This window comes from Perognathus longimembris, chromosome 28 (genome assembly GCF_023159225.1).
Source record: "Perognathus longimembris pacificus isolate PPM17 chromosome 28, ASM2315922v1, whole genome shotgun sequence".
Classification (NCBI taxonomy): Eukaryota; Metazoa; Chordata; class Mammalia; order Rodentia; family Heteromyidae; genus Perognathus; species Perognathus longimembris.
In genome coordinates this window covers 80737976-80758150 of record NC_063188.1, presented here as the reverse complement: position 1 = coordinate 80758150, position 20175 = coordinate 80737976, and the positions used below count along the sequence as shown (strand labels likewise).

Here is a 20175-nt window from a genome sequence, read left to right as displayed (position 1 = left end):
AAGGATAAAAAGACAAACCATTCCAAAAGCAATACTTGCAAAACCATTTGGTGTAAACCAACTGTACAGCTCATGAGGGGAGGGGGAAAGGAAGTGGGGAGATGGGGGAAAAATGAGGGAGGAGGTAACAAGTTGGATAAGAAATGTACTCACTGCATTACATATGAAACTGTAACCCCTCTGTACTTCACTTTGACAATAAAGGGAAAAATGGAAATAAATAAATGTTGGGCTCGTTAGCCTCTCCCGGCTTGGGTACTTACTTCTTTCTTTCCACCCTCCCTTTCGCGCCCTCTCCCCTAGTCATCCGACCTGCAGATAAGCTAGGGTGAAGGGGGGGAGTCAGCGCCGACCTGCCGTGCACGTGGTCTGGCCGAGAATGTATGCCCGTCTCCTTACCACGAAAGTCTGACGTACACATGCCTCGGGGTTAGCTTCTTAGAGCGAACTAACTTTATTGAGACAAGGACAACGGGAGATGATTCCGAGGGGAAGGGTTTGGCCAGGATGTCGATAGGCTGAAAGGTATCACCTGACCCCCAAGAGCTAACGTCACTCGAGCGCGCCGAGCCAGGGCAGAGCTTGTAGGCGCCTGGCTGGCTAGGATGGGTTGGGGGCTGTTTGCCCAACCGTTTTCTCTGGATTCCGGGCCGCATTCCCCAGGGCTGGGAGAGGGGCATCAAGCCCCTTCCATCAAGGCGAAAGACCGATCCCAACAAATAAATAAATAAAAACAAAGAAAAATCCACCCCCCCCAAATAAAAAGAAACATTGGTCCTTTGAGTCTTCTGTAAAGCCACTGCATTGCAACCCTCACCAGCCTACATGAAGTAGATGAGATGTCCACAACCCTTCTACCAGAAGAGAAGCCTCTATGGAACGGTGGACAGATAAGGCACTGCCCTGTCTGGGCCCTACCATATCCTCACCATAAAAATATCTCCCTATGTCAAGGGGTACGCTCATGATTAAAAGACAAAAGCCACTCATCTTCCAATGTTCCCACTTGTTAAAGCTCTTCTCTATCACTCTGCCTCTCAATTGATTCATTGACTGCAACAAGCAGACTGAAGTGAACAGAACCTTGTGTGATTACAATCTTAAGTAATATGCTAAATGGAATCAGGAGCCTACGTCCAATTATTCTTCATTATATTTGGCAGAAAAATATAAGAGAAGCACCAAGAGTGTTTGAGGATACATGGAACAAAGGAAGGCTTATCTTATAAGCTCCAATAGTAAAAATGTGGCATAGAGCAGAATTCAATAGATGACTGATACAGAATTTTGAAAGAAAAATTGGAACCAGCAAGGTGCCATTGGCTCATGCCTTCTAATTCTAGTTGCTCAGGAGGCTGAGATCTGAGGATAATGGTTCAAAGCCAGCGTAGGTAGGAAAAGTCCATGAGTCCTAATTCCAATTAGCCACCAAAAGCCAGAAGTGGAGCTGTAGCTCAAGTGGTAGAGAACTAGCCATGAGCAAAAAACAAACAAAAATCTCAGCGACAGTGCCCAGGACCTGAATTCAAGCCTCAGTACTGGCACAAAAATATTTGCTACACCAGATTAGTCTGTCACCTTTAAGTAGCCCGCAAAATCTCCGGGCATGGGAAAAACGTAAACCAATTCTGCCAGAATATAATGTAAGTCGTTTCTATTCCACACTGCCTTTGGAAATTTCATGCACCTGGCCTTAACTCAGCATTCCTATAAGTGTTCTGATTTTCTGTGCTCCTACTAGAATCATTCATTAAGCTCTGATTGCAGAATTTTAAACTTTTTCTGGCCTGCTACTTCAGACTTCCAAATTTTCTCCAGAAACCACTTCCTAAGTCTTAAGAATCACACAATAAGGTTTAGTCATAGCAATGGCCCTATTTCTCTTGTCCCAATTATATATATTAGTTAATTTTGCATAGTTGTGGTGGAAATGCCTGCAGGAACAAATTAAAGGAACAAAAGTTTACTTTGGATCATAGTTTCAGAGCATATATTTAGTCAGTGGTTGCTTGGCCCCAGGTGCCTGGGCAGAAGAATATCATGGCAAAAGGAACATGTGGTAGTGGAGGTAGTTCTTCAATTCTTGGCAGACAGGAAACAGAGAGAAAGAAAGGGGACTGTAGACCCAGTATACCTTTTAACAACACCAATAATGACCCACTTCCTCCAGCTGGGCTTCACTACCCAAAGTTTCCACAACCTCCCAAAATAGCACCACCATCTGGGGACCAAGTGTTCAAAACATGAACCTGTTGGGGATATTTCCTATTCAAATCATAACCAATTAGAGGAACTATTTCCAATATTGATGACAGAATTATATCTTGCTAATAAACAGTATCCTCCATCAAGTAACTCCTATGTAAAAGTGAACACACAGATTGAAAATGAACCAAAAGAAGTGAAAACATAGAGGGATAAAACAAGAAGGTTGTAGTTATTTTTAAATTAAATTTCTTTTGAAGGGCATGCCAAGATGGTATAGTGTCAAACTGATAGAAAGTCAATATTTTGAGGGAGAAGTGCCTTGGATTTCATCACTTCCAACCCTGACTTTTCTTATAAGCCTACATATCTGGTGGCATTTTAATAGTGGGACATCTAGTTTATATCTCAAATCTTTAAAGACCAAAGAAATTTTTTTCTTTTATGGCTTTGCTGAAGATTTAATCCACCAACTTCTACATACTCTATCATTTAATTATAATGCATTTCCAGCACTTTCATTTTTGTATGTGACAGTCCTGGAGCTTGAAATCAGGGCCTGGATACTGTCCCTGCATTTTTTTGTTCAAGGCTAGTGGTTTACCACTTGAGCTGCAGCTCCACTTCTGGCTTTTTGGTGATTTAATTAGATATATGTGTCTCATGGTGTTTCTTGCTTGGGCTGCTTTAAACCACAATGCTCAGATCTCAGCCACTTGAGTAGCTAGAGTTATAGGCATGAGCCATCAGAGCCCAGAGACACTGTAACACAAAATCATTGCACCAAGATTAGTGAAACTGGAACACTCCTACTTTAATAAATGGGTCTATAAGATCATATAGTGTCTGAAGAAAACAGCGTGGAAGTTCTTTAAAAAGTTAAACATATAGTTATCACATGGTCTATAAATTCCATTTCTAGGTATGTCACTGTGATATTGTAAAATATATATTTGGTCTTTATTTTGTTTCCCTCCCCAATTTTTCTAGTAACTCCTAAAATTCTTGGAATATCCTCAATGATAACACTATCTGCTTAAGGAATGACTGAGGGTTCTTCAACTACTTCAGGACAGAGGCTGGTCACCAGGAAGACCAAGCCTCTTACAATTGCATTGTGACACTGTGTATCTGGAGACAGCTCAGAACCCATATAATATGGGCTCTGTCCCAGAAGACTGCTGCCAACGTCACAGTCAGTTAGAAGCATGAGTTATATCCTGTGTTCTTGGAACTTTCTCCATTCCACAACCTCCAGGAAAGTTAAGATTGGCTAAAGGTTGAGCTCATCCAATAGTCAATGGTTTAACCAGTAATGCTTATATAAGGGAGCATCTTTAAAAAATTCAAAAGGATAGAGTTCAAGAGCTTTCAAATATATGATCCCATGCAGGTGCCAAAACTCATCACAGAAGCTCTGCATAGATCCCCCACAACTTTTCCCTGTACATCTCTTCCATTCAGTCTTCTCCTGTATCCTTTGTAAATATTAGGTAAACACAAGTAAAGTGCCTCCCTGAGTTATGTGAGCTTCTCTCACACATTAAGTGAACACAGGGAGAGTGTCAGTAGAAGCTAACAGTCAGAAGCATAGGTCCCAACCCATTCTTGAAACTGACACATGGCAGGGTACAAATCTTCTGGGAGTGGACTCTTGATGTATGGGAGCTAGCACTGTCTATATGTAGACTGTGTCAGCATCTGACTGAAGTACAAAACACTAAGCTGGGGAATGGACTGCTTGCTGTATAGAGAGAACTCCTCCCTCCAGACATCTGGTTCCAGAAGTAATGTATTGAGGACTGATGGCATGGCCCACGGAGTAGAGCACCTGCCTAGCAAGCAAGAAGTTCAGTCTCCACTTGTGCTCCTTTCAATTTCTTTTTTAAAGAAGAAATGTGTTGGCTTTTCCTTTCTTAGAATAATTAAGAGAATTGAAGACATAGCCACACAAAAATTTACACATACAATGGAATTTTAGTCAAGAATAAAGAAGACTGAAATTGTATCATTTGCTAGAAAATCGATGGAACTGGAGAAATCATATTGAGCAAAGTCAACCCGCAAAACCAAATATTCACATTTTCTCCCATTTATGGAAGCCATAAAGGGGAAGAGGTCATGAAAATAAAAAGGGAACTACTGGGGAGAAAGAGGAAGGGATAAGAGTAATGCAGGGGGTAAATATGATCAAAGTATATTATGTGCATGTAAGAAAATATCATAGGATAAGCAAACTCTATTGTTGACATTATATTTAAAGTCCTAGGTGAATTTCCTTTGGTGTATACCATGTGGCTACTGTATATGTTTTTGGTACACTGTGTATTGTATATATGTCTACTTGATCTAGGGAAGGGAAAGAAAAACAGGATGTAAGATATCACAGGAAATGTACACACTGCCCTATTATGTAACTGTACCCCATTTGCACAACACCTTGTCAAAAAATTTAATTAATAAATAAATTTTTAAAAAAAGAAAATTCATAGGACAATATATATCGAGAGATTTTAGTACAATTTCAAATATGTAAACATTTAAAAATTTTTAATGCTGTTACATGAGAAAACAAAAAAAGAAAATATCATAACGAAACCTCTCTCTTTGCATAACTCATATATGCTAATTTTTAAGTGACCCAAATACCAGTGGCTCATACCTACAATCCTAGCTACTCAGGAGGCTGAGATTTGAGGGTTCAAAGCCATCCCTGGCAGAAAAAAATCCAAGAAATTCTTATCTCTAACCAGCAAAAGCCAGAAGTGGAGCCTTGGCCCAAGTGGTAGAGCATCAACCTTGAGCTGAAAAAGATGAGTGTGGGTGCAAGTACCTGAGTTCATGCCCCAATACCAGCACACACAAAAGATAAAATTACAATAAAAAAAGACTCTAATGGAAAAATGACATAACATCAGGACCAGATATGTAATGTTACCACAGCAAGGAAAAATAAAATTTATTTTTATAAAGATTGTAATGTGTAACATTGTTAAAAATAGTAAAGTAGGGGCTAGGCAGCAGTGGCTCATCCCTGTAATCCTAGTTATATAGGAAGTGGAAATCTAGAGGATTGTAGTTCCAGGCCAGCCAGGGCAGAGTGACTCTAACTCAACAAAGAAGATGGCCATGATGGAATGTATCTGTTATCCCAGCTATAGCAAGAAGTATAAACAGGAGACACACAGTTTAGATCATCCTGGACAAAAGTGAGATCCTATCTCAAAAACAGTGAGAGAACTGGGAGCCAGTGGCTCATGGCTGTGATCCTAGCTACTCAGAAAGCTGAGATTATGGTTTGAAGCCAGCCGGGCATGTAATTCCATGAGACTCTGCAATTAGCCACCAAAAAATCAGAGCTGTGGCTCAAATGGTAGATTAATAATAGCCTTGAGCACAAAAGCTCAGAGATAGCACCCATACCCTGAGTTCAAGCCCTAGAACTGGTACAAAAAAAAAAAACACAGTGAAGGAAAAAAGGGCTGGGGTCATGGCTTAAGAAATAGAACACCTGTCTAGCAACCATGAAGCTCTGATTTTAAATCCCAGCACTATCAAGGAAAAAATGTAGAGTTAGAAGCTCCATAGAAGCAATAACAACTAGCATGCTAGTTTGGGGGAAACTAGAGAGTAATTTTTTTAATTGCCAAAGGAGGTAGGAATACAGTTCAAAAGTACAATGGTTGTCCACCATACTTAAGTTCCTGAGTTCTATCTCCAGTATAGAAAAAGTAACATACAACAAAGTGAGTGGCTGATGAAAAAAAGACACTATTAAATTTCAGCAAGAAATTTTGGAGGCATTTTCGTTTTGCTTAACTACCTACTGCTCCCCATCCCAGCTTTCTGATGCTGCTTTCACTTAGCAAAATGTTTTCAATGTTCACCCATGGTGTAGTATGTAACAACAATTCATTGTTCATTATTTATTTTCTATGACATAATAATATCCCATAAGCAGCTGAAGTACATTTGCCTTGTCCATTCATCAGTTGATGGACACTAAGGTTGTTTTGGAAATAGTAATCAATAAGACTGCTACCAATATTTGTAAACAATGTGGGCATATGTTGTTGGTTTTGCTGCCAGTAATGGGGCTTGAATTCAGGGCCTCACACTCTCACTCAACTTTCTTGCTCGTGGTTGCTACCCTGTCACTTAAAACATGCCTCCGATCTGGCTTTTTGATGATTATTTTGGACCTAAGAGCCTTATGGGTTTTTCTGCATAGGGTTGGCTTTGAACTTTGGTCCTCAAGATCTCAGCCTTCTGAGTAGCTAGGATATGGTAGCAGTAGACATATGTTTTCACTTCTCTTGTATGTACATGTAGGAGAGGAATTGCTGAGTCAAATGTCAACACTATATTCAACTTTCTGAGTAACTGCTGGAATATTTTCCTATATGGTTATAATAGCACTTTGTATGTAGCTCCTGCTATGTCTGTATTCTTGCCAACACTTATCTAATTTTGATTAGAACTGTCCTAGTGGGTACAAATTGGGATCAGATTGCTATTTTGATACTTATTTTTCTAAAGAATAACAGTATTCAGAACTCTTGTGTGGATTCTGGTACTGGGGCTTGAATTCGGGGTCTGGGTGCTTGTCCCTTAGCTTTATTGCTCAAATCTGGTCTCTACCACTTGAGTAACACCTCCACTTCTGGCGGCTGGGTAAGTGGAGTTAAGACTCTCACAGACTTTTTTGCCTGGGCTGGCTTCAAACTGTGATCCTCATATCGAAGCTTCAAAAATAGGTTGGATTATAGGCATGAGCCATTGGTGCTCAGCTAATATTGAGTGAGTATCATTTCATGTTCTGATTAGACATTTATGAAACTTCTCTGGAGAAGTGTCTACTAAGATCTTTTACCTATTGCCTTTAATTTTGTTTGTACATTTCATATTTTTGTTTAAACAAAATCATACAAATTAATGGGACTCACTGTGATATTTCATACACAAGTAAAGAGAATGCGTTGATCATGTTCACCTACCCTCTATCTTCCCCACCTCTCCTTGGACACTGCCCATATTTTTTAAAGGTTATTTATTTGTATACTTATTTACGTATTCTGCAGTGCTAAAGATGGAAACCCAGTGTCTTGTATATGCTAGGCATGCACTCTACCACTGAACTATGCCTTAAAAGATAGTTTTACTGGGCATAGGATTTTGAGTTACCATTTTTTTCTCACAATCTCAGTGTGCCATCCCATTTTCTTCTGGCCTCCATTGTGACTGATGGGAAGTCATTGTACTTTCCTGATCTGGGACGTGGTACTTGATGGGTATTTTCTCTTGTGGTGTTCAGTATTTCTTCTTTGGATGTCAATGGTTTGACTATAATATTTTAAGGCATAGATCTCTGTGATTATCCTGCAAAGAATTTATTGAACTTCTTTGTGTAGATTAATGCTTCTCATCAAATTTGGGGTATTTGCAGCCACTGTTTCTGAAAGTGTTTTGTTCTCCACCAATTTCTCTCCTTTTGCTCCTGGTCAACTTCCAGAGTCCTAAGATTCTTGCAGTCTTGCTGGTTTTATGTTTTTTGAAGAGAGGACCTGCTGATATTCTCACTAAGCCTAAGTCCCACCACTATACTAGCTGATTTTTATGTGTGTACCAGTACTGGGGCTTGAACTCAGGGCCTTGAACTTGCTCAGTTTTTCTTCTTCATGGCTGTCACTCTACCACTTGAGCCAATTCTTTCGCCTGGAAATTTTTCTGGTTAATTGAAGATGGAGTCTCATAGACTTTACTACCATGATGCTATAGGTCTCAGGAGGAGCTAGGATTATAGGGGTGAGCCACAGGCATCTGGCTTGTAGTAGATGATCTTAATATTTAATACTTCCGTGTTAAGTTCTAACTGAAAAGAGCTGAAAGCAGAGGATGAGTAGTCTTGGGAATTACCTAATCGTTAAAACATTTTGAAGGATACTTGATCTGACTTGTCCACTTCAGAAAGAATACCTCTAACAAAACAGAGTGATTCATAAGATTTACCTACATGATTTTGTCATCTGTCAACAGCTGAGCTTGTAATCACCCTTATAAAAAAGAAACAATTGTTCTAAGTAACCATGTTGACTTGAAATAACACTTCATAAAGGGCTGAAATGTACATCTTCATTTATTCCACCAGAGGGCGACATTTTATAGCCTATAGATAAATATTTCCACACCAAGTGAGCTAAGTAACTAAAACAGAATTGTCTATTTTGTTTCTCCTTTAGCTAGAGCTTGAATTTATTTACAAAAATGCATGGATTAAGAAGTGACATTTATAAAAGGACACTAAATACAATTATATAAAGCATAACTAGGCCAAGCATGGTGGCTCATGCCTGTAATCTTGGCTACCTAGGAGATGAAGATCAGGACGATCACAATTGGGAAGGCACCTGGGTTCAACCTGGCTAAAATGATCAAGATTCCATCTCAGCAACAAGCTGGGTATACCGATACATGCCTGTGAGTCTAACTACACAGGAGTTGTAAACAGGATTATCACAGTTCAATCAGGCCCATAACACAAATAAACAAAAACAAAACTGAAGATCTCATCTGAAAAATAACTTTCCACCAAAAAAGGCACAACTAATACATAGAATAGAAATTTCCAACTTCTAGCCAGGTGTCAGTGGCTCACACAGTCATCCTAGCTACTCAGGAGGCTGACATCTGATGATCACTGTTCAAAGCTTGCCCAAGCAGAAAAAAACCATGAGATTCTTACCTCCAATTAACCACAGAAAAAGCCAGTAGCAGAGCTATGTGGCTCAAGTGTTAGAGAGCCAGCTTTGAGTGATAAAGCTAAGGGACAGGGCCCAGGTGCTGAGTTCAAACCCCAGTACTTGCACGGGTGTTTTTAACTCATTTAATCTGGAATCAAGTCACATCAGTCTATTTACCAAAGTTGAACAGATAGTACAAAACACAAATATAGGCAGATTCTTTTGTTGTTTTGTTTTGTTGGTGGTGGTAGTGGTGGTGGTTGTGGGGCTTGAACTCAGGGCCTAGGCACTACCCCTGCACATTTTTTGCTTGAGGCTAGCACTCTTCCACATGAGTCACAGTTCCACTTCTGATTTTTAAGAGGTTAATTGGATGTAAGAGTCTCACAGACTTTCCTGACAGGGCTGGCTTTGAACTACCATCCTTAGATTTCAGCCTTCTGAGTAGTTAGGATTACAGATGTGAGTCACCAGTGCCCTGCTGTGCAGATTCATTTTTAAATACTATTCACTTCTGGTTTCTATTAACTTCTGCCATGAAGGCTCCTTACTCCTCTTTGATTTTTTAATTAGTTTGTGAGAATTATAGTAGTCTCCAATTTGTTGTTCTTGTGGTTTTAATTACGTACAAACACAATCCAAAAATATTAAATAGACAATCCCAGAAATAAAGTTTTTACGATGTAAATTGCATATGGTTCTGGATAATGTGATTAACTCTCTTCTCCTCACTGTCATAACCAAGAGTGAATTATGCCTTTTTCTCCCATTTCCACATTTTATATGCTACCTGCTTATCGATCTCATGGCCATCTCTGTTATCAAATCAACTATCTCAGTATCACAGTGCTTGTGTTAATGTAACCTTAATCCCATGATTTTAAATCATAAGAATAATGATGTTGGTGATTCAGACATACAAAGAAAAACCATAAAGTACTTCCTTTAAGTGAAAAGGTGAAAATTCTTGACTTGTGGAGTGAAAAAAAGTTATACACTAAGGCTTAAATCCACAGATATTTGGGGGCCACCACACATAATTTAATTTTAATTGCAATATATTATTGGGATTCTTCTATTTTATTATTGTTGTTAATATCTTGATATGCCTAATTTATGAATTAAACTTTCACATATGTGTGTAGTCAAAAGCATATTCTATATAGGACTTGGTGTATTTTGTAGTGTTGGGCATTCCCTGAGGATCTGTGTCCATAATCCTCCGTCATGGATGCTATCATACTTCTTTCTTTTAAGCTCAATACACTCATGTTTTCAAACCCAGAGTACAATTCATAATTAAAATCCTTCCTAGATGTAATGTAATAGTCCTAGCTCAGTGTGTAAACTGTACAAGGGGAATTAAATTCACGAGCTCAAAACAAACATCTATAGGTGGGGCTTTACTTGTGGCCTGACAACATTGGCGAGAGATATTTTGATGCACCAGGTTTAGTGCATAAGGTTCATGAGAACTCAGAAAATGAATCATTCATCCTATTAAGATACTTTCATAGGAACTTGAAATCTCATGGAATATCAAGACTAACATGTGAGCAAAAGGTTATTTCAAGCAGAGTGGACATTACCTGAGCTGAGATTTACACATAGTAAACACATCAGGACCTTTTGTGGAAGTCAGAATCTCCTGGCTAGACTACACAGTATCAAACACTCTGTGTGGCAACAGAGCTAGAAGGGAGAGAAGAGGAAGAATTGGAGGTTGTGATAGAAACTGAAAAGGTGCATAAAGGCCAGACTATGAATATGTTTAGAAGGCATGCTGAGAAGAAAAGTTAGTACTATAAAAATCCTGAGATATGTAATCCTTCTGAGGTGAGCTCAGACCTGAAGGCCTGAGAGGCAACTGATAAAGGCCCAGAGGCAGTAAAGGATGGAAGCTGACAGATCAATTAAGAGATGACAGGTGACAGCAAGCTAGAGAGGTAGGACTATAAATTGCTAAGTGGTGAATAATGAAGGCAGTTTTCAGAAGCAGCCTCATAGTACTCATGGGCTGAAGTAACAGATGGGGTGTGGTCCTGAAAAGAGGGAAGGATGCATAGCACTGACTGAGCCTTCTAATTTTGGCATCCTGGGGAGTAGTGACAGTTTTATTCAAAACAGAAAATGTATGATTTTCCATTCAATAGCAAAGTTTTAAAGGATTATAAATGATTTTCCTTGGAATGAAATGCAAGGTTCCTGGAGGGCATCAAGGTAGAGTGCTGAGGCAGAACTGGAAATGAAACCAACCAGAATTTGGGGAGAGAAATTTGGAAATAAAATTTAACACTGAACATTTAGGACAGAACAGACAAATGGATCTCAGTTCCTTGTGACTTGCAAGAAAATTCAAGCAAGATGGGAACATAGTAAAGGCGATTGAAACATTTATTCAAAAGAAATATGGCAGAGAGAGTATGTGGCATAGACATGCCACAGGAATATAGCACTTCTGCCCATCTCAACCGTCTTTGAAGGATTAACCTTCAACCTTTACCCTATTACCCTGATGCAGACAGGACAATCTGACTTGAGCCTGGCTGTAAACATCCCATTGTGGGACTACCCTGTAAAGGCTCTGAGGCTGACTTGTGAGGCCAGGAAAGGCTTAAAGAGATTGGAAGACAGAACTGGATCCTGAGAAGGCCAAACCATCCAGGAAATACCCTATTCTCTGAGCATGCACATCTGCAGTCAACCCTGCCCCCTTATATTGAACTCAAGTAACCTCTGTCTCCTTACTCAAACCCATCTTACACTGTCAGCCAAAGGGTTAGAAAGAAGTCTCAGTTGTGATTCCAGTTACCACCTGATAGGTTCACAGACAAGCAAGACAGTGGAGAGCACATGCTTCGTACCAAGTGACCTCTAGGAATATGTGGATTTTATCTACTTTATCTATTTGTTCGTAATAACCCCCAACAATCCCCTTTGCCCAAATTTTAGCAATCTGAATCTTTAGTATTGACCAGTCTAATTAATGGTCTCCCATTTTGTTAATCTCTTCAAAGAACCAAGTTCTAGTTTCACTGATTTTTCTGTTTCTGCTTTCTATTTCATTAATTCCTGTTAGATTTTGTTGGTGGTGGTTTGTTGAAAGGTATAATGGAAAAGCCAACAGGCTTTTTTTGCCAGTCCTGGGGCTTGAACTCAGGACCTGAGCACCAGCCCTGTCTTCTTTTTGCTCAAGGCTAGCACTCTATCACTTGAGCCACAGCACCATTTCTGCCATTTTCTGTGTATGTGGTGCTAAGGAATCGAACCCAGGGCTTCATGCATGCTAAGTAAGCACTCTACCACTAAGCTGTATTCCCAGCCCCTCAACAGGCTTTTTATGTTTAAACAAGAACTGTTTGAACCTTAAAAAGGTCTGAGACCTTGGATATGGAAATAGCCCATTCTCTGCCCGCATCACCATTCGAGCTCTGCTGCCACACAGAGTGGTTTTTTTTTTTAATTTAATTTATTTATTAATTGAACACAAATTTTTTTGACAAGGTGTTGTGCAAAAAGGGTACAGTTACATAGTAGGGCAGTGTGTACATTTCTTGTGATATCTTACGCCCTGTTTTTCTTTCCCTTCTCTAGGTCAGGTAGACATATATACAATATACAATTTATCAAGAACATATACAGTAGCCACGTGGCCAAGCCCAAGAAAATTCGCCTAGGGCTTTAAATGTAATGTCGATATTAGACAATATGTCTACAGTAGTCTTATATGAACGTACATACATAGCTTTTGAGCTATTGTATTCCACTGAGAGGTCGATTTTTTACCTTTATATGTTGAGTAGTTGTTTGGTTTTAGTTACATACTGTTGGGTCGCTGCCCCAATCCTGTGGGAAATACCATTTGACAAGCAGTTTTTGGTTTCACAGACCTGGTCTCTACTGTCTCTCTGTCTCCCTTCCTTAACAGTCATATATCAGGGAGATCATGCCCCTTTGTTTTCAGTGTTCTAGGCTTGTCTCGCTCAACATTATTTGTTCAAGTTCTGACCATTTCCCTGCGAATAACAATATTTCACCATTCCTAATCGCTATGTAGTATTCCATACACAGAGTGTTTGATACTGTGTGGTCTAGCCAGAAAATTCTGACTTCCACAAAAGACACTGATGTGTTTACTATGCGTAAATCTCAGCTCAGGTAATGTTCACTCTGTCTGAAATAACCTTTTGCTCACATGATAGTCTTGATATTCCATGAGATTTCGCCTTACTCAAAACCATAAAAGCCCCACTCTGGTCCCATCTCCTTGCACACCCCTCCATTTTCATGGGAAGTTTTGTTGCCCCTCACTACTGTACCTCAATAAACAGTCCTAACCTGTTGAGAACCAAGTCCAGCTTTTTCCTTTTCATTTCTCCTCCATTTTCCTAACAATATTGGCTTGAATTAGTTAGGGTGAATTGGAGTCCTTGAAAATGTTTTTCTGATTGGTGGGGTTGTCTTTCTGTTCCATATAAGATTGTGATGCCAAATATGTAGTGCCCATCTTTATTGCTTCATTCTTTCATCCTTAGTTAGCAAGTGTCTTCCTCGTCCTTTTGTAGTTCCCTGCCCCTTATTTCATTGTCAGGCAAGTTTTAGCTCATCAGCTTGTCCTGTCATCTGCAAGCTACATAGGTTACAAGACCCTGACTTTTGCCTTTTCTACTAACTCATATCAATGGGAACTGAAAGTGTCAGGTGGTTTAGTAGAGATTATGAAGGAAACTGTGAAGTAGCAGCTTAAGAAGTAGGAAGGAACCACAGGGAAAATTCATGTTAACAGAAGAAAGACAGCATACATAGGAATCTCTAAATGAAACCATCTTGTACAGCTCAGTGATGTTAATACAAAGTGTGAGGTGTTAGGTGACAGTAGCTCACACCTGTACTGTACTCTGGTTATTCAGGAGGCAGAGATCTGAGGATCAACAGCCCAGGAATGAAGGTCTGTGAGACTCTTAGCTCCAATTAATCAGCAAACAAAAGCCAGAAGTGGAGCTTAATTCAAGTGGTAGCGTAGTAGCCTTGAACAACAAAGCTCAGGAACAGTGCCCAGTCCCCGAGTTCAATCTCTAAAATTGGCAAAAAAAGAATTGGGGAAGAATGTTCATTGCCACACTTTTCACAATAATCAAGACATGGAAACAGCCTAGATGCCCCACTCATTAGTGGATCCAAAAAATGTGGTACGTATATGCAGTGAAATTCTACACAGCCATTAGAAAGAATAAAACAATGTCATTTGCAGTGAACTAGATGGAACTATAAGAAATCAAGTTAAGTGAGGTAGGCCAAGCTCAGAGAGATAAATGGTGCATATTTTCTCTGCGATGCATGAGTTAGATGCAAAATTCACTGGGATATGACAAATTATATAGGATTCTAGATACCCATACACAGTAAGTCCAAAAGAAGATACTCTTAGGAAAGAAACACAACCAAGGTGCAATGCTTAAATGCCTCTTCATAGTTATATGAAGTAATATACATATTGACACAAACTCCAAGATATGGAAACAAAAGTTTTTTTTTTTTATTTTAGGTTTTAGTTTTTCATGACTCTGTCCTCTTTACCTTATGTATGGTGTATTCCTGTGTATAGCTTCAGGTTGGGGGGAAGAGCACGGAATTCGAGGGGGAAAGTACAGCAGTGGAGCTCACTGGACATTGATGAAAGTGAACTATGCAACTGATGAGTGGAGACGGGAGGGAGGAACTGGGAGAGAATGAGGGAATAGAAGACACTGACACTGTACGAAAGGAATTGTACTCGTTACCTGACTCACATAATTGTAATCCCTCTGTACATCTCCTCTATAATAACATTAAAGTAAATTAATTTTAAAAATAACATGGTAGGTGAGCGGCATCTGGGTCTCTGTGTGCGGCGGCGGCGGCAACGGCGGCAGCGCCTGTGGAAGGAATTCGAGGGTTGCTCCACTAAAGTTCTCTGGGAGAAGTGGCGTCTGCGAAGCGGTGTCCATCATGTTCTCTTTCAACATGTTTGACCACCCAATTCCCCGGGTCTTCCAGAATCGCTTCTCCACACAGTACCACTGCTTCTCTGTATCCATGCTAGCGGGGCCTAATGACAGGTCAGATGTGGAGAAAGGAGGGAAGATTATTATGCCACCCTCAGCCCTCGATCAACTCAGCTGACTTAACATTACCTATCCCATGCTGTTCAAGCTGAACAATAAGAATTCAGACCGCATGACGCACTGTGGTGTGCTGGAGTTTGTAGCTGATGAAGGCATCTGCTACCTCCACCACTGGATGATGCAGAATTTGCTGTTGGAGGAAGGGGGCCTGGTTCAGGTGGAGAGTGTCAACCTTCAAGTGGCCACATACTCCAAATTCCAGCCTCAGAGCCCAGATTTTCTGGACATCACCAATCCCAAAGCAGTATTAGAAAATTCATTGAGAAACTTTGCCTGTTTCACCACCGGGGATGTGATTGCCATCAACTACAATGAGAAGATCTATGAACTCCGTGTGATGGAAACCAAACCTGACAAGGCTGCGTCCATTATTGAGTGTGACATGAATGTAGACTTTGCTGCTCCCCTGGGCTACAAAGAACCCAAAAGACAAGTTCCTCAATAGGAATCAGTGGAATGCGAAGCTGACCATGGTGGCTATGCTGGAGAGCTGGGCTTCCAGGCCTTCTCTGGCTCCGGTAATAGATTGGATGGAAAGAAGAAAGGAGTGGAGCCCAGTCCCTCCCCAATCAAGCCTGGAGATATTAAAAGAGGAATTCCCAATTACGAATTTAAACTTGGTAAGATTACTTTCATCAGAAATTCACGTTCCCTGGTGAAAAAGGTTGAAGCTGGAGGCAGATACATCGCCTTCTCTGGAGAAGGACAGTCATTGCATAAAAAGGGGAGAAAGCCTTAAGTCAGGACTGTTGCCTGGTTGGAAATAAAAACCCATTACAACATATGGCTTTTAGTTACTGGTTCTGATGAGAGTGCTCTTACTTAAGGTTTGTTTAGAGTTTCCTACAAATTACCAGGTTTGTCCTGGATGTGGAGTAGCAAGCTTTCATGGTTGAGTGCTTAATTTGGGGAAAGAGAAGGAGCTGTCTCTGAGGTCCCATAGATGGCTCCCTCCTCTACTTCGTGCTGTTGGCTCAGGGCTCTCCCACTGCCTCAGCAGAGTTTCCTCATTTTTGGGAAAACCAGGGGATTGAATTGTTATGTCTTGAGGTGTTCTTTCTTCCTCTTTGTGTTTCCTTTTCCCATGTCAGTTACACAGATGTTGTCTTTAGCCTAGAAGTAGTTTAAGTAGACAGGTGCTCTAGAAATAGTGGCTTTCCCACTACTCTTTTGCATTTAAGTATTGGAGATAAGGTATTTCTAATTTTATTTCCAAAAATGCACGTCAGCAGGAAAATCCAAACGAGTTCAAATTTTTTAATATAGAAATTATTTCACATAGAAGTAATTGGCTCCCCAATGAATCTGTCCTATAATGAAATAGCTCCATGAAGTCAAATGTGAATGTTAGAATAAATAAATGTTAAAGATATGTTCCCTTTCCCCTAAAAAAAATAACATGGTATTTAAAAGGTTAAAAATGTGAGGGGAGGTTAAAAAACTGAAGAGAAAAGATGGTAACTAATGCAACCTCTGTTTGTGGTGATATGCTAACAATCTTCCTAAAATAATCTTGGTCCCACTTTGGTCAGGGCTTGAGAGCTTGTTTAATCTTCACCATATAAGAGCCCCAACATCTGTGAATATGAAGAAGTGAAAGCATTCTGAATGCTGTCTCTGTCCTCATCATGTCATTAATATTTTCTCTTTCTGCTAAGAAAGAGGCTGAAATTGCCACCGTTAACAATGTTCCTATCTCCTCGTGTCCTCTCTTTTCTCTCCTTCCCTTCTTTTCTCCTCCACTTCCTTTTCTCTCACCTTGCCTTCATACCTTTAGATAGCTGTTGATCTCAAGGGCCCTTTCTAATCAATCATCTACATGCTTAATCTCCATCTCAGAGTCCTCTTCCAAAAGAACTCAAACTATTCACGTTCAGTTCTGCACATGGTTTCCAGGCTACCCTTAACCAATATTTCATCCATTTGAGTTCAGAAGCTCAACACATATTTGGTTATTGAAGGGAATCAAAGCAGGACTATCCAAATATTTTTTTAAATTTTACTTTGTGTATATGTGTGATGGTGGGGATCCAGGGCCTGTACATCCTATTCAAGCACTCTTCCACTGAACTACATTCCAAACCTGTCTAGGTTTTTAACTTTATTTTAAAAATTTATCTACTGCAAATCTCAGTCCTTTTTAGCAAGCAGTTCTGAGTTTTGACAAGTACATCAAGCCACATAACAATACCACCAGTGCCACCAGTGCCAAGCTTGTTTTTTATTTATCAGTAAATGTATGTGTATTCCAGAATGTTCTATACATGAAATTATATAGTCTTTGGACTTGGGTTCTTTCACACAGAGAAACACCCTTGAATCACATCAAGGTCAAACTTATGAATAGTGAATAGCATGTTGGTGGGTGGTGGTTCTATTGTATGTATCAGTACTGTTTGTTTCTTCCTTTGCAAATTAAACAACATAAAACTTGCTTCCTTTTTTAAAGGTATGACTAGTGCTGCTATGAACATTTGCATGTAGGCTTCTATGTAAATATAAGTGCTCATTTCTTTAGGGTAAATACATAAACATTAAATTGGTGGGTCTGGTAATAAGTTTATTTTTGCCTTTATAAGAAACTTCCTAGTATTTTTCCCGAGTGACTAAGCTGTTCATATACTACAATGGGGTCTATATGAATGCTCTACAACCTTGTCTATAATTGTACTGGCCGTGTTTTTTTTTCAAGCCATTGTAGGAAATGTGCTATGATTTGGATATGGAAAGTTCCTCCAAAAAGCTCACGTACTGAAAGTTTGATTTCCAGCTGGGAGATATAATAACTGAGAGGCAATCAGCAGGAGGGCTCTGACCTAATCAGTGGGTAAATCCACATAATTTGATGATATTACTGGGACGTAATTAAAAAAAACAAAACAACCTTTGCAAGTAAAGCCTAGAAGAAATAGTCAGGAGAGGTGTGTCCTTGGGAGCAGTTCCTTATCTCTACCCACATCCTATCTGTCTCTGATTCCTGGCTGCCAAGATGTAAGTAGCTTCCTCTTACAATGCTATTGTTGTCATGATGCTCTTGCCTCACTACAGACTCAGCAATGGAACCATGAACTGAAACCTCTGAAACCATGGACCAAAAAAGCCAGCCTGAGCACACAAATATGGGAAACTCTTATCTCCAGTTAACCAGCAAAAAGCTAGAAGTGGAGATGTGGTTGAAATGGTAGAGGGCCAGTCTTGAGCAGAAAAGCTAGGGAAGAGATAGATACCCTAAGTTCAAGCCTCAGTACTACTCCCTCTAAAGAAATGACAAGAGGAAACAATCATTGAAATAGAAGGAAAAAAACTTAAATCTTAAGAAACCTTTTGAAGACTTCTGAGCAAATGAATTTAAGAACCTAGAAGGAATAAGTAATTTCCTAGGAAATACATTTTGCTAAATGAACCTTATTACATAATAAAGCTTAAACGAATCACTTTCTTTAAAATTGTTTTTTAAAATATCCCATAAAAGGGGCTGGGGATATAGCCTAGTGGCAAGAGTGCCTGCCTCCGATACACGAGGCCCTAGGTTCGATTCCCCAGCACCACATATACAGAAAACGGCCAGAAGTGGCGCTGTGGCTCAAGTGGCAGAGTGCTAGCCTTGAGCAAATAAGAAGCCAGGGACGGTGCTCGGGCCCTGAGTCCAAGGCCCAGGACTGGCCAAAAAAAAAAAAAAAAAAAAAAAAAATATCCCATAAAAACAACTGCCCCAGATAGTTTCACAGAGGAATTTTGTCAAACATTCACTGACAAGAATATCTAAATGCCACATAAATTATTCCACAGGATAGAAAATGAAGGAAACCCTTTACTTTGTTTCCTTTTCTTATTTTCCTTTTTTGCTGGTACTAAGGATTGAGTTCAGGGCCTTGCTCTCATTAGGCAGGTTCTCTACCACTGAGCCAAACTTCTAGTCATCTTTTTATGAAGAAAGCATAGTTTTGATGCTAACGCCTGATAGAGAACACACAAAACGATTATGAGGTAATATTACCATTATTACAAAGATACTGGATAAAAAAATAAATGAACTAGTTCCAGTGTGATGCTAAGTAAACATTAGTCCATTTCTTATTGGAGTTTACCAATGAGATGAAACATCCAGCCAATATTATGAAATTCACTCATGTCCCATAATAATATATCTGAGGAGAAAAATCATAACTATTATCTCCATCAATGCTGAAGTAAAAGCCCTTGAGAAAGTTAAACACATTGCTAATTTTGAAAACACCTAAAAAATTATAATTTGATGGATACTACCTTTGCACAATAACACAAATTTACGTGGTGTGTGTGAGCACATGTGTGTGCATGTGTGTGTGTGTCTGTGTGTGTGTATGTACCATAACTACAGAATCTTACTCAAGGGAAAGACTAAGGGATTTCTGCAAAGATTGAGGACTAGGCTGAGTATCATCCTAGATACTCAGGAAGCTAAGATATGAGGATTGTGGTTTGAAACCAGCCTGGACAGAAAAGTTTGAGAGACTCTTATCTCCAGTTAAACACCAAAAAAAAAAAAAAAAAAAGCCAGAGGTGGAGCTGTGGCTCAAGTGTTCTCACAAACTAATCCCCAAAAGAAGGAAATTGAGCTGTGGCTCAAGTGGTAGAGTGCTAGCCTTGACCTCAGGATCACCACCTAGGCCCTGAGTTCAAGCCCCACAGCTAACACACAGAAAAGAAATAATTTATTGTCCAGCACAAATCGTGGTTGCAATTTTTCTCCAGCCTACAGATTCTACACTCCCAACCCTGTCCATCCATTCCCATCCTTTCCTTGTCACCATCCACTTTAAATTCTTCACATCTTCTAGGTATCTATCTCCATCCCAATCCACTCAACCCCAGCAAGATAATATTTTGAAGTCATTTCTGCTAATATCATTTAATCCTGGAGTAGGGGAGCATCAGTGTTTTGCCTTCAAAGAGCAAAGGTTAAATGTGCTTTCACCCAGTGATTAGACCACGAGTGGGTACTGACGAGCTACTATGTATTTGACACCAAGATAAGTTCTGGTGATCAAGACCCCTAACAACGTAATTCACAAGCTTTAATGATT

At 39.8% G+C, this 20175-nt stretch overlaps 1 pseudogene; it reads left to right on the top strand.

The window, feature by feature from the left end:
- The first annotated feature begins 14844 nt into the window (after positions 1-14844).
- Positions 14845-15889, top strand: LOC125343672 (annotated as a pseudogene).
- Positions 15890-20175: the final 4286 nt, after the last annotated feature.